This window comes from Pristiophorus japonicus, chromosome 3 (genome assembly GCF_044704955.1).
Source record: "Pristiophorus japonicus isolate sPriJap1 chromosome 3, sPriJap1.hap1, whole genome shotgun sequence".
Lineage (NCBI taxonomy): Eukaryota > Metazoa > Chordata > Chondrichthyes > Pristiophoridae > Pristiophorus > Pristiophorus japonicus.
Window position 1 is genome coordinate 292,678,008 of NC_091979.1, and position 12,386 is coordinate 292,690,393.

Consider the following 12,386-nt stretch of genomic DNA (forward strand, 5'->3'; position numbering starts at 1 on the left):
CTGAGGGTAAACATTAACAAGGTAATATATAAACTTACATGCCCTCGAGCAGTTTTCTGGAGTGCAGACAAATTCTTGATATTTAGAAATGTCCTCTAAAATGATTTAATGTTACCAAGTGTTAGAGCATAAATGAAATTGGGATAAATACATGAAAGCCGAGAATAGAATCCACAGGTCCACTTGGTTAGGAACAGGATAATGTACAGTGAATATCCATATTTGTGGTGTTTGCATTAGAGTTGAATTTTTCTCCCATAAATCTGCATGGTAACTATGCAGTAGGTTTCATATATCAAAGCCTGCTTCACTGATCAGTATTGAAGTCCCACTTTGAATTGCTCGCTTTATGATATTAGTGTGATTTTGGCCAAGTGCTCTGCTCAATTATAGTTAACTGGATGTGTTTTGTTTTACTGCTATGAACCATGGAAAACAATATTGGCTTTACAAGAATCAATAGCCAAGAAGGCTATGTAACATTGTGATCCGTGCTTTTGGCAAAAGGTACTCTTTGGAAACATTCCTCCAAAAGGTTGCAATGTAATATAATTAATTAAAATACTTCACCAATAAATAGCTCTGTCTCATTCTACACATTAACTCAAGGCATAATGTAATGTTTAATGTATTACTAGATTTTATTGTTGAAAGCAGGTAAGAAATTAATAGTGGTAGATAAAATAATTCGCCAATAAATAGCTCTGTCTCATTCTACACAATAACTCAAGGCATGATGTAATGTTTAATGTATTACTAGATTTTACTGTTGAAAGCAGATAAGAAATTAATAGTGGTAGATTTATATTGGCCTTTTGTTAAATAAGATTACCTACACAGTTTATTACAGACAAATAATTAAACATGATACCAATAAATATGGCATAAATTCAGCACAAGTCTTTTTCACAATTATGGATAGAATTTTAAAGGGATAGACTTTCCACTATGATCACAATCGCCCAAAAATGGGCGATATTTCTGGCCTTAGTGCTTTTAAAAATTTTTTTACGATCGCTGGAACAGCACCCATTTAAAAAATACGCTAGTTTTGCTTTTTTAATTTGGGCGATAGCCTTAGTGATGTGAAATGGGCCTTAGTGATGTATTCAGTCACGCAAGGCTGGCGTCATAGCAACGGCCGTTCTGCGTATATGCGTGTTTTTTTTCAGGCAAAGAACCGTTGCCACGGGGGTTGACAGAGAGAACAGGGGACTTGGTCCCCATCAATAACACAATTAATCTTTTATTCTAGCCACTGTTGCTTTATAAAATAAAATCTATCAGCCATCTGAGGTGAACTCCATTTCCTTCCTCATGGGATGACATAACCTCGTGCTGCTTCTACTTGAACCAGAGGGGGAAAAAATCCATGATTAATATTAACCCTGACATTACAGCAATGTACTTGTATGTAACTTTTCTCATTTTATTTTAACTTGCATCAAAGGAATTGTCCTCTCCTGATAGCTAGGTTATGCAACATGCAGCACACCATAATGAACTCAGCGACCTGCTCAGGGTGGTATTGTAAGTTGCCTCCTGAGTGGTCCAGGCATCTGAAGCGCTGCTTCAGCATTCCAATGTCTTTTCGATGATATTGCGTGTGGCTATATGGCTTTCGTAGCAGCGCTTCTCAGCTTCCGTCTGGGGCTGACGCAGGGGGGTCATGAGCTAGCTGGCAAGGCCATATCCTTTATCCCCCAGCATCCAACTGTGACCTTGTAGCTGACACACAGGTCAGACACAGTGCTCTCATGCAAGATTTGCTGCTATGATTATTTGCTTGTGGTCACCAACGAGCTGCACATTCAGGAAGTGGAATCCCTTTTGGTTCCGAAACACCTCTGCATCCTGTAAAGGTGCTCGCAGGGCAATGTGCATGCAGTCTATTGCTCCCTGCGCCTTGGGGAAGTTTGCTATTTGCGAGAAACCCAAAGCCCTCTCAGTCTGTGTCTCCCTGGTCATAGGGAAGCTTATAAAGTCCATCCTGCGTGCGTAAAGGGCTTCAGTCACCTGTCAAATGCAGCAATGTGTGGCGTGCTCAGAGATACCGCAAATGTCGCCAGCTGAGGCCTGAAAGGAGCCCGATGCATAGAAGGAAAGTGCCGCAGTAACCTTAATCTCAATGGCAGTGCAGTCCCGATGATGCTGGTAGGCTGCAGATCTCCCTTAATGAGCTGGCATATCTCACTGATGACCTTTCGGAAGCGTAGCCTTCTAATGCACGTGTTATCAGACAAGTCCAGGTATGATCGCTTATCCCTGTAAATGCATTGGGTGCAACGTCTCCTCCTTCTCAGCAGCCTGCCACCTCTTTGGACATTTAATGCACTTCAATATACCTTCTCTCATCTCTATTCTGCAGCATGTGATTAGTGATCAACACTGGTTGAGAAATTACAGGCCCCATCACTATAAATCGCTATAAATGCCCTTAATTTGTTCTCAACAAATATAAATGTGATTAGATGATCGGCAAGAGTCAAAAAGGCCCTTAAAATCACTCACAAATTGATTCTCCTGACAAGTACTTGAAGCAGCCTTTTATTACAGATCCTCCCCGTAGTGCCGAGTCACGTTTTTTTTAATAGGCCGGGCAATGCAGCTCATTTATGTATGCCGAAAGTTGGGCCGGCAATAAATGGGCTATAATTGGGCGCTAGTTTCAACTTTTCAACAAATATGGGTGTAAGACTGCATCTCAGCGCTTATATGGGTGCTAAATGGGCGATGATGTGTTGAAAGTCTAGCCCTTAGCCTTGGCACTGGGTATGCTAACTTGGCTGTAGAAGAACTAGTTTTCTTATGAATATTGGATGTGCTATAGAGAACAGTGGAATGGAAATGTGACCACGAGTGAGGAAGATCTAATATCCCAAAGTGATGATGAGTAGCATAATAGTCATTCCGTTGTGTATCATTGCACATGGTTTACTGCGTTACTACATTTTCTTTTATATCTTCTTGGGATGTGGGCAATGCTGCCCATCCTAGTTTTCCCTGAGAAGGTGGTGGTCGGCCTTCTCTTTGAACCGCTGTAGTCCTTGTGGTCATGGGTCTCCCACAATGGTGTTAGATTGGGTATTCTAGGATTCTGATGCAACAACAATAATGGAATGATAAGCAGTAAGAAAAAATCATATTTTTTTCATTTACATTATATATCATTTATGAAAGTTGATGAACACTTCCCCTCATGTTGCTTACACAGTATTTAGAGCTGTAAATTGGGCTTTAAACTAAAAGGGGGGAGGGGTCATGTGAGGGGAAATTTAGAAATAGAAAAGGAAAAGTCTAGACAATGGAGCAGAGTGACGATTTGAGTAAAGATATGCAGAGTGTGACAGAAAGGGACAGAGAGTTTAACAGTAATAGTGGATCTGCGAATAAGGTGAAAGCAGGGAATACTGGTTAAAAAGTTTAAATTAAAGGCTCTTTATCTGAATGCACAAAGCATTCGTAACAAGATAGACAAATTAAAGGCACAAATACAGATACACGGATTTGATCTAATAGCCTTTATAGAGACATGGTTGCAAGGTGACCAAGTTTGGGAACTAAATAATCCAGGGTACTATTACATTTCGAAAAGACAGGCAGAATGGAAAAGGGGGGGGATACTAAAGGATGACATAAAGAACAGTAGTGAGAACGATCTTGGCTCGGAAGAACAGGAAGTAGAATCAGTATGGCTGGAGATAAGAAAGAACAAGGGTAAGGAAGCACTGGTGGGAATAGTTTATAGGCCCCCTAAAAGTAGCTATACCGTTGGACAGAGTATTAATCAAAAAATAATAGGAGCTTGTAACAAAGGTGGGGGATTTTAACCTTCATATAGACTCGACAAATCAAATTGGCAAAGGTAGTCTGTAGGAGAATAGCTTTAATTTGATTTGCCTTTGAAACAGTTTCCTAGAACAATATGTCATGGAACCAACCAGGGAACAGGCTATTTTAGATCTTGTATTATGTAATGAAACAGGGATAATTAGTAATCTCATAGTAAAGGATGCTCTGGGGAAGAGTGATCATAATATAGAATTTCACATTGAGTTTGAGAGTGACATACTCAAATCCAAAACCAAAAACTTGAGGGCTGAAATTCGGTAGCACCCAATTTGAGACCGATAACTGAAGCAAAGCGGGACTTCCAGCAGCGGTGCAGAAGTCCCGCCACGGCAGCAAAATTGGGGTTACTGCCCACAAGAGGAAGTGAAGTGCAATGTCGTGTGCTCCACTTCTTCTCGGGGACGGGACTGGAGTGCTAACCACGGACGTTTATCAAGGGGTGTTCCCGGGGGTCAGGTTCACCTCTGACCTACTTGAACAGTTCAAATCGCTCCCATTCCCTTGGGTTCTAGACTCTGGATTTATTTGGGGGATATGATAAAGTGCAAAAGACCACTGGTTTGGTGCAAAAGAACTTTGATTTTATTAAGGATAAGAAAATAAAAATACAATGTCACACTTATAATTACACTAATAAAGAACAGTACATCACACATTCAAAGGGGTTGCAGTGAAAATTACACCTCCCACCTCCCAAATACCTAATACTGGCTAGGTTAGACTCTAGGGCAGACAGGGACTATGCTTACCAATCTTTTCTGGTCAGTTAGCGGTAGTTCGTGGTTTCAGGGTTTGTTGGATTCTGTAGGTTCTGCTTGCTGTACCCCGAAAGTCGGAGAGGACTTCTTACTGCGCAATCTTCAATTGGGTTGAGTCCGCTGATGCGGTAGGGTGCGTTTTGGATTTGTGGGGTAAGTACCCGCTTTCTTTCATTAGAAATATGTTTCAAAGTTCTTTTAGGTAACATTTTCACCTGTTGGGAGTCATGCCTAGATTGTAGAGTAGAAACTTTCGATTCTTCGGTTTCTTCCTTGTGAAGTTTTGTTTCGAGGTTGGTCGATCGCGGTGGTTTTAGTGGTACCACATTGGCTGTGGTCGGTTGCTGCTGTGATGGTGATGTTCTTCCTTCCTTTTCGATTTTAGGACATCGAGGCTGGAGAAGTTAGTTTACAACTGTCGTGTTGGTTTCTCTCCCTTCTTGATGGCATAGGCGTAGTATGGCACTAGCACTAGCACAAGCAGTGTCTCTCGAGGCAGTAGCATAAGCAGCAAAGCATACCCTTTGTTAAAACAGGGCCCAGTTATACTGTAGAAACTGTCCTAATCATCGCGCCAAATCAGACCATAGTTCTTTGTTTAATTTTGACGGGCTCGACATTTCTTTGTAATATTTTGGCAGGCTCATTAAAAGTTAATATGTCTCGGGTGGATTGATCTTCTAAATCTGTTTCTTGATGGAAATATTAGCTTGGTAATCGCAATGTTCTTTGTGCTTGGTTTTTGCATGCAGGCTGGAGTGGGCCCTTTTATTTTTATGCATAGGCTGAAAATGGCTTTCCAGGGTGGCTGGCCATCTCTTGAGTTCATTGTTGCAATGTTAATGTTTCTTGTGGAGAAGGGTTTTCGAGTATCCATTTTCCAGACAATTTACTTTAGTCTCAACACCCCCAGACAGTTTCAATAATCAAACTGGCTTCTTTAGTTCTCTAGTCCTGCCCACAGACTGAATTTGTCTTGTGAAATCCCAAATTCGATTAAAGTTCGTAGTTTCTTCCATAAGCACTTTAGGATTTCAAACTTTCTGGTAGATAGTTCCAAATTAAATTTCCTTTCCAATGAGTCCAAACACGGGGGTGGGGGGGGGGGGGTGGGGGGGGAGGCGGGGGTTTCCACAAATTTTGCCCTTCTCTTACACACTCTCTGGACTTTAGAAGAATGAGAGCTGATCTCATTCAAACATAAAAGATTCTGGGGGGATTAACAGGGTAGTTGCTGAGAGGTTGTTTCCCCTGGCCAGAGAGTCTAGAACTAGGGGCCATAGTTTCAGGATAAGGAGTTGGCCAATTAAGACCGAGATGAGTTGGAATTTCTTCACTCAGAGGATTGTGAATCTTTGAAATTCTCTACCCCAAAGGGCTGTGGATGCTGAGTCGTTGAGCAAGGGCTATGTCATAGTGAAAGAGGAGGTGGTAGGGATTAAAAATTGAAATGAGGAGGTAGGTACCAGAAAGACTGGCTGTACTTAAAGTAGATAAGTCACCAGGACAGGATGGGATGCATCCTAGGATGCTGAGGGAGGTAACGATGGAAATTGCGGAGGTATCTTCCAATCCTCCTTCAATACAGAGGACGGGAAAATTGCAAATGTTGCACCCTTTTTCAAAAAAGGCTGTAAGGATAAACCCAGCAACTACAGACCAGTCAGTTTAACCTCGGTAGTGGGGAAACTTTTAGAAACAATAATCTGGGAAAAAATTAATAGTCACTTGGACAAGTGTGGATTAAGTAAGAAATGCCAACACCGATTTATCAAAGGCAAATCATGTTTAACTAACTTGATTTAGTTTTTTGATGCGGTAACTGAGAAAGTTGATGAGGACAATGCGGTTGATGTAGTGTACATGGACTTCCAAAAGATGTTTGATGAAATGCTACATAATAGGCTTACCAACAAAGTTGAAGCCCATGGAATATAAGAGACAGTGGCAGCAAGCATACAAAATTGACTAAGTGATAGGAAACAGAGAGTAGTGGTGAATGGTTGTTTTTCAGACTGGAGGAAGGTATACAGTAGAGTTCCCCAGGGGTCAGTACTAGGACCACTACTTTTCTTCATATATATTAATGACTTGGACTTGGGTGCACAATCCACAATTTCAAAATTTGCTGATGACACAAAACTTGGAAGTATACTGGACAGTGAGGAGGATCATGATAGACTTCAAGAGGACATAGACAGGCTGGTGGAATGGGCGGACACGTGGCAGTTTAAATTTAATGCAGAAAAGTGCGAAGTGGTACATTTTGGTACGAAGACTGAAAAGAGGCAGTATAAACTAAAGGTTACAAGGGATGGTTCCATGGATGAGGAACTTCAGTTACGTGGATAGACTGGAGAAGCTGGGGTTGTTCTCCTTCAAGCAGAGAAAGTTGAGAGGAGAGCTGATAGAGGTGTTCAAAATCATGAGGGGTGAAACTGTTCCCATTGGCGAAAGGGTTGAGAACCAGAGGACACAGATTTAAGGTGATTGGCAGAAGAACCAAAGGCAAAATGAAAAACATTTTTATGCAGCGAGTGGTTATGATCTGGAATGCACTGCCTGAAAGGGTAGTGGAGGCAGATTCAATTGTGGCTTTCAAAAGGGAATTGGATAAATACCTGAAAAAATATAATTTGCAGGGCTACAGGGAAAGGGTGGGGGAGTGGGACTAGCTGAGGTGCTGTTGCAGAGACCTGGCATGAGTTCAATGGGCCGAATGGCCTCCTGTGCTGTAACATTCTATGATTCTATGGAGATGGAGTAGGAAAGTGGAGTTGAGAATGAAGATCAGTCATGATCTTGTTGAATGGCGGACCAGCTCAAGGGGCCATATGGCCTACTCCTGCTCATAATTCTTATGTTCTCATTTGATGTAACTGACTGCTTTACTGACAGCTACAAGCAAGAAGATCGTAACATAAATGCTTTAAATTGAAAATTTAGTGCAGCGTTTTTAAAAGTGCTATAATGGACTATTATTTGCTGTAGCAGGGCATCTCGTTACATTTTTGCATTTTCTGTGTGGCAAGTTGCTAAAAGAATGAGCTGATAACATCGCAGAGAGGGAAATTGTGCATCTGGGACCTGAGTGAACAGGACAAGCGACTGTGTATCTTCTTAACCAATTAAATTGAAGGATTATGCAATAAACACACAAGGCCTGAGAAGGAAGTGTAAATTAGAGTGGGTGAATTCAATGTTATATAAGGTACAAAAAGAGAAATAAAGAGAGGGCAAAAAAGATTGGATTACGAGACAGGGAGACAGTGAAACGGCATGAGACAGAATAGCTATGTCTCTACTCAACATCACTTTGAGAAATTAGATCTTTCTCACACGTGGTCACATTTGCCATTCCACTGTTCACTATACTACATCCAATATTCACTAGCAAACTAGTTATTTTACAGCCAAGTAAACATACCCAGTGACAAGGATAAGATTCTATCAACTCTACAATTTTTAAAACTCTGACAACAATTAAAACCTGATGGAATGAAATTTCACACTAATTAAGTTTCAGTCCGAGAGAGGTTGCTTGGCAGTAATTACTATTATTACATCATTAAAAGGGTACTTTGATTCGAAATTACAAGACGTAACTTTCTGTGGCGAGCTTTGTTAGTATCTACCGCGCAAATATAACAACTTCACGCCATTCAATCTCTTTCAGTGGTGAGGCAGGCAGCAAAATGCTCCTTTCGTGAATCTAACACGAGTGGAGCAATTTGGGCTGCAACCTTTGGATATTTGAGTTAAACTGTGCATCTGCCCCTCACCTAAAGTTGCCGCATAAATAATGGTGAGCACCATTTGGCTCACCATTATTTTGAAAGCAAATTCTGGCCCTTAGTTTCTCATGCGTGTCTCAGCGAGGATCCTTCAATCAGTGCTTATTGCCCATCTCTAATTTCCCTCGAAGATGGTGCTGAGCCACCTGCTTGAACCCCTGTAGTCCTTGTGGTGAAGGTACTCCCACAGTGCTGCTAAGGAGGGAGTTCCAGGATTTTGACCCAGCGATGATGAAGGAATGGTGATATGCTTCCAAGTCAGGATGGTGTGTGACTTGGAGGGGAACTTGCACGTGATGGTGTTCCCAGGCGCCTGCTGCCCTGGTCCTTCTAGGTGGTAGAGATCACAGGTTTGGGAGGTGCTGCCAAAGAAGCCTTGGCAAATTGCTGCAGTGCATCTTGTAGATGGTGATTGGTTGAAGAGACATGCTTGCCCTGCTCTCACACAACGCAGATCCCCTGTAGAGAACGCCACGCTGAAAATGATCTTTAAATCCCATAATTTGCCGCTCAATAGCCCACGAAAGGTTTTTGGGCAGCTCTAAGCATAATAAATGATGAGAGCCATTCCTTCGCCACTGACTGCAAAATCTGGGCCATTATAATTAACTGAAATGTTGCTGTTGTAAGTTACTAAGCAATTGCATAAAAAAAATAACCTTCACAGACATTCATAAAAACAAAGCACATTTCTGAAGATACCTTACATTTAGGTGTAAAACCTGTTTTCTAACAGTACTTCCACTTATCCTGAACATCTCATTAATTTAGTCAATCAAGGGTCTTTTCCTAGAATTCACATCCAGCCTCTGCAGGTTTTGAAAAGCCAATAACAATCATCTGTGAACTGTGGAGATTCCCAGTAAATCAGCTTTTCTTTCTGAATACAGAAAGTAATTACCCTGGATCTAGGTACCAGATCATGGGCTCAATTTTCCCAGGTCATTTGCACCATTTTTTTTGCCATGAGTTTTTTTTGGTGTATTTATTTTTTTCCAAGTTTCCCCCTGTGATCTGCGCCAGCATAACTGACTTAGTTATGATTTTTCTAGGCCAGTTTTTTTTTATGTCAGTTTTTATAAGTTTTCGCAGTTTTGCCAACATTTTTTCCTCCTAGGTCGGCGTATCTGGCCACTCCCGAAAAACGTTCTGGGCAGTTAAGAAAACCAGCGCACATTGAGAAATTGGCGCTGAAAGATGCCATTATTTTTAAATCAAATATTTTGGAGGGAGTCATGAACACTGTAAACATCAATAATAAAGTTCAACTTTTTAGAGAGAAAGAGAGAGACAAGACTGCAATTAGTTAAGGTGGGAGGCAGGGGGGCGAGGAGAGAGGAGAAGTCACAAGACCTTGGGTGTGGTCCATCCATACAAACCTTGGGGAGAGAGAACTGTGAACCTGCCCTACCTGGTTTCCTGCTGTTTTGAGCTTCTTTCAAAGGTTAAATTTAAGTATGGGGGCAATACTGACAATGCCATACCTTGTGTGAATCTTCTGCATCATGGTGCTACGTAGGAGACAATTGATTCAACGTCATCGCATCAGGAACATCAGAGCCTGTAGGGTGCTGGGCAGGAGGCCTTACCCACCTCTGGTATATCGAAACAGGTGTTCGTACCTCCAGCTGAGTGAGCAGACTGTGTCAGAAGGCTGCGTTTCTGCAAATAAATTGTAACTGAGATCTGTGAGTTGGTTAAAGCAGACCTGCAACCTAGAAACATCAGGAGGACTGCTTTGTCAGTTGAAGTGAAGATTACAGCTGCACTTTCATTCTATACCTCCAGCTCATTTCAAACAAGAACTTGGGATGTGTGCACCATCTCTCAACATGCAACACATGTCTGCATTCGCCAGGTGACAGCTGTACTATATGCCTGGAGGAATTACTTCATAAAGTTCCCCATAACTGCCCAAGCAATCCATGACAGGGCTGTGGGCTTCTCTGGGATTGCTGGCTTCCCAAAGGAACAGGGCTGCATTGATTACACCCACATCGTCTTGCGAGCACCTTTTGGAGGATTCTGAGATGTACAGGAACAGGAAAGGCTTCCATTCCATTAATGTACAGCTCGTGTGTGACGACATGCATCATATCATGTCAGTCGATGCAAGATACCCTGGGAGCACCGTTATATTTGCCATGTTTCAGCAGCAGCCAGAAGGGCAGAGCTGACTACTGGGAGTCAAAGGATACGGCCTCGCCACCTAGCTCACAACGCCCCAATCGTAACCCGGACGGAAGCTGACCGTTAATACAACTCATCGCACATTGCAACGTGCTGCATCGTAGAGAGGACCATTGGTATCTTGAAACAGTGTTTCTGATGCCTGGAGCATTCCGGAGGCTACTTGCTGTACTCGCCTGAGATTGTCGCTCAGTTCACTGTTGTGTGCTGCATGCTGCATAACTTAGCCATCATGAGGCAGCAGCACCTGCTAGTGGAAGACCCACCTGCGGTGAGAGTGGCTGATCATAATGATGTGGAAGATGCAGATGACGAGATGGAGGAGGATGACGAGGAAGCCATGCAAGTGCCTGGGTCCGGAGCACGATGGCGGAGGAGGACGGGCCATCGTGCCCCTTTAACCATTGCTCGAACTTTGTGCCAGCAGCTCATCCATGAACGCTTTACTGATGCCGGAGGGCTCAGCGACAACTATTCCACATGAACCATGTTTACTGTTTGGAGCTGTTCTGCAATGTTGTGTTGTGTTAATGGAACAAATAATGGAAATGATTCAGTTTTAATGTAAAATATATTTTATTCAAACTTTTGTACTTAACTTTAATAAAATTATTCTTGTATTAAACTTCACTTTAAGATTACTTAAAAACTTTAAGATCACCTACAACCTCTTAAACTTGTAAATTTACATAACTTACAAAAACTTTTAATTTGAGAACAATTACAGCAGTAGCAACAATAATAATAACAACAACAGCAAAGAAATGCTGCACTCACTCATCTCTCCTGCCCCTTATTCTAAGACTGCCCGCTGCGCTTGATCTTGGACTCTCTACTACCCCTGCCCGAGGGGGTGGGCAGCGTTTCTGGGCTTGGTACCAAGTTTATTCCAGTGGGGGGAGGGGAGGAGGTGGGGGCATCTGCAGCAGGCAGCAAGTTGGAGAGCCTGGCTTTGAGCTCTTCAGAGACTGGTGTGGGAGTGAAAGTTGATTCTGTCAATGGGCGCGGGGTCTGGGCGTGTTCCCTTATTGCAGCAGCTAACTCCAACATGCCGTCCCTCATGCGGTCTGACAGTGTCTCAATGATCTGCAATGTTCCCTCCCTTATGTTGAGCAAAGCTGTCTGAAGTACCTCCCTCATGGTCAGTGACAGTGTTTGCACTATCTCTCACATTCCCTCCCTGATGGTCACTGACAGTGCTTCAGCTACCTCTGACATTCCCTCTCTCATGGCCACTATTCCCTCACTGATGGTCCCGGACATCGTTCCCATTTCTCGTGTCATTGCTGTTACTTCTCCCGACAGTCCCGCTGCCTCATCACTCACCCCACTGATGGTGTCCAGGAGTGATCGGGTAAGGTCAATGCCCTCCGCACTCAATGACGTCATCTGAACCACATCTGTTAGATCCTGCACCTCAGGAGAGCGCGGTCGAGCTCTCCTTCCCCTCCTCCTCACGGGTGTGGCTCGCACCCCAACACTGGGACCCGCAGCCTGGGACGGTGGGGCCATGGGTGTGCCTCGCTGCATCCCACCACTGGGACTCGCAACCTCGGACGGTGGGGCCCTGGGTGTGCCTCGCTGCACCACACTACTGGAACCCACAACCTCAGAAGGTGTGAAACCATGGAATGTCTCACCAGCACTCAAACCACTAGTCACGGAAGGGGCTGTCACCGCAATGAGCGGCACCTCCTCCAAAGTCAGTAAAACAGTGGGGGCTTCATCCAGCTCCATCCCCTCCCCTTCACCCCCGTGTTCTTGGTCTGGAGGGTTGGATTGCAAGATGTTC

The 12,386-nt window shown here is 43.2% G+C and overlaps 1 protein-coding gene across 5 annotated transcripts in view; it reads left to right on the plus strand.

Moving 5' to 3' along the window:
* The window catches only part of blnk (B cell linker), a 259,070-nt gene that overhangs the window by 166,101 nt on the left and 80,583 nt on the right, over positions 1 to 12,386 (plus strand). The gene's annotated exons all lie outside the window — the stretch shown is intronic.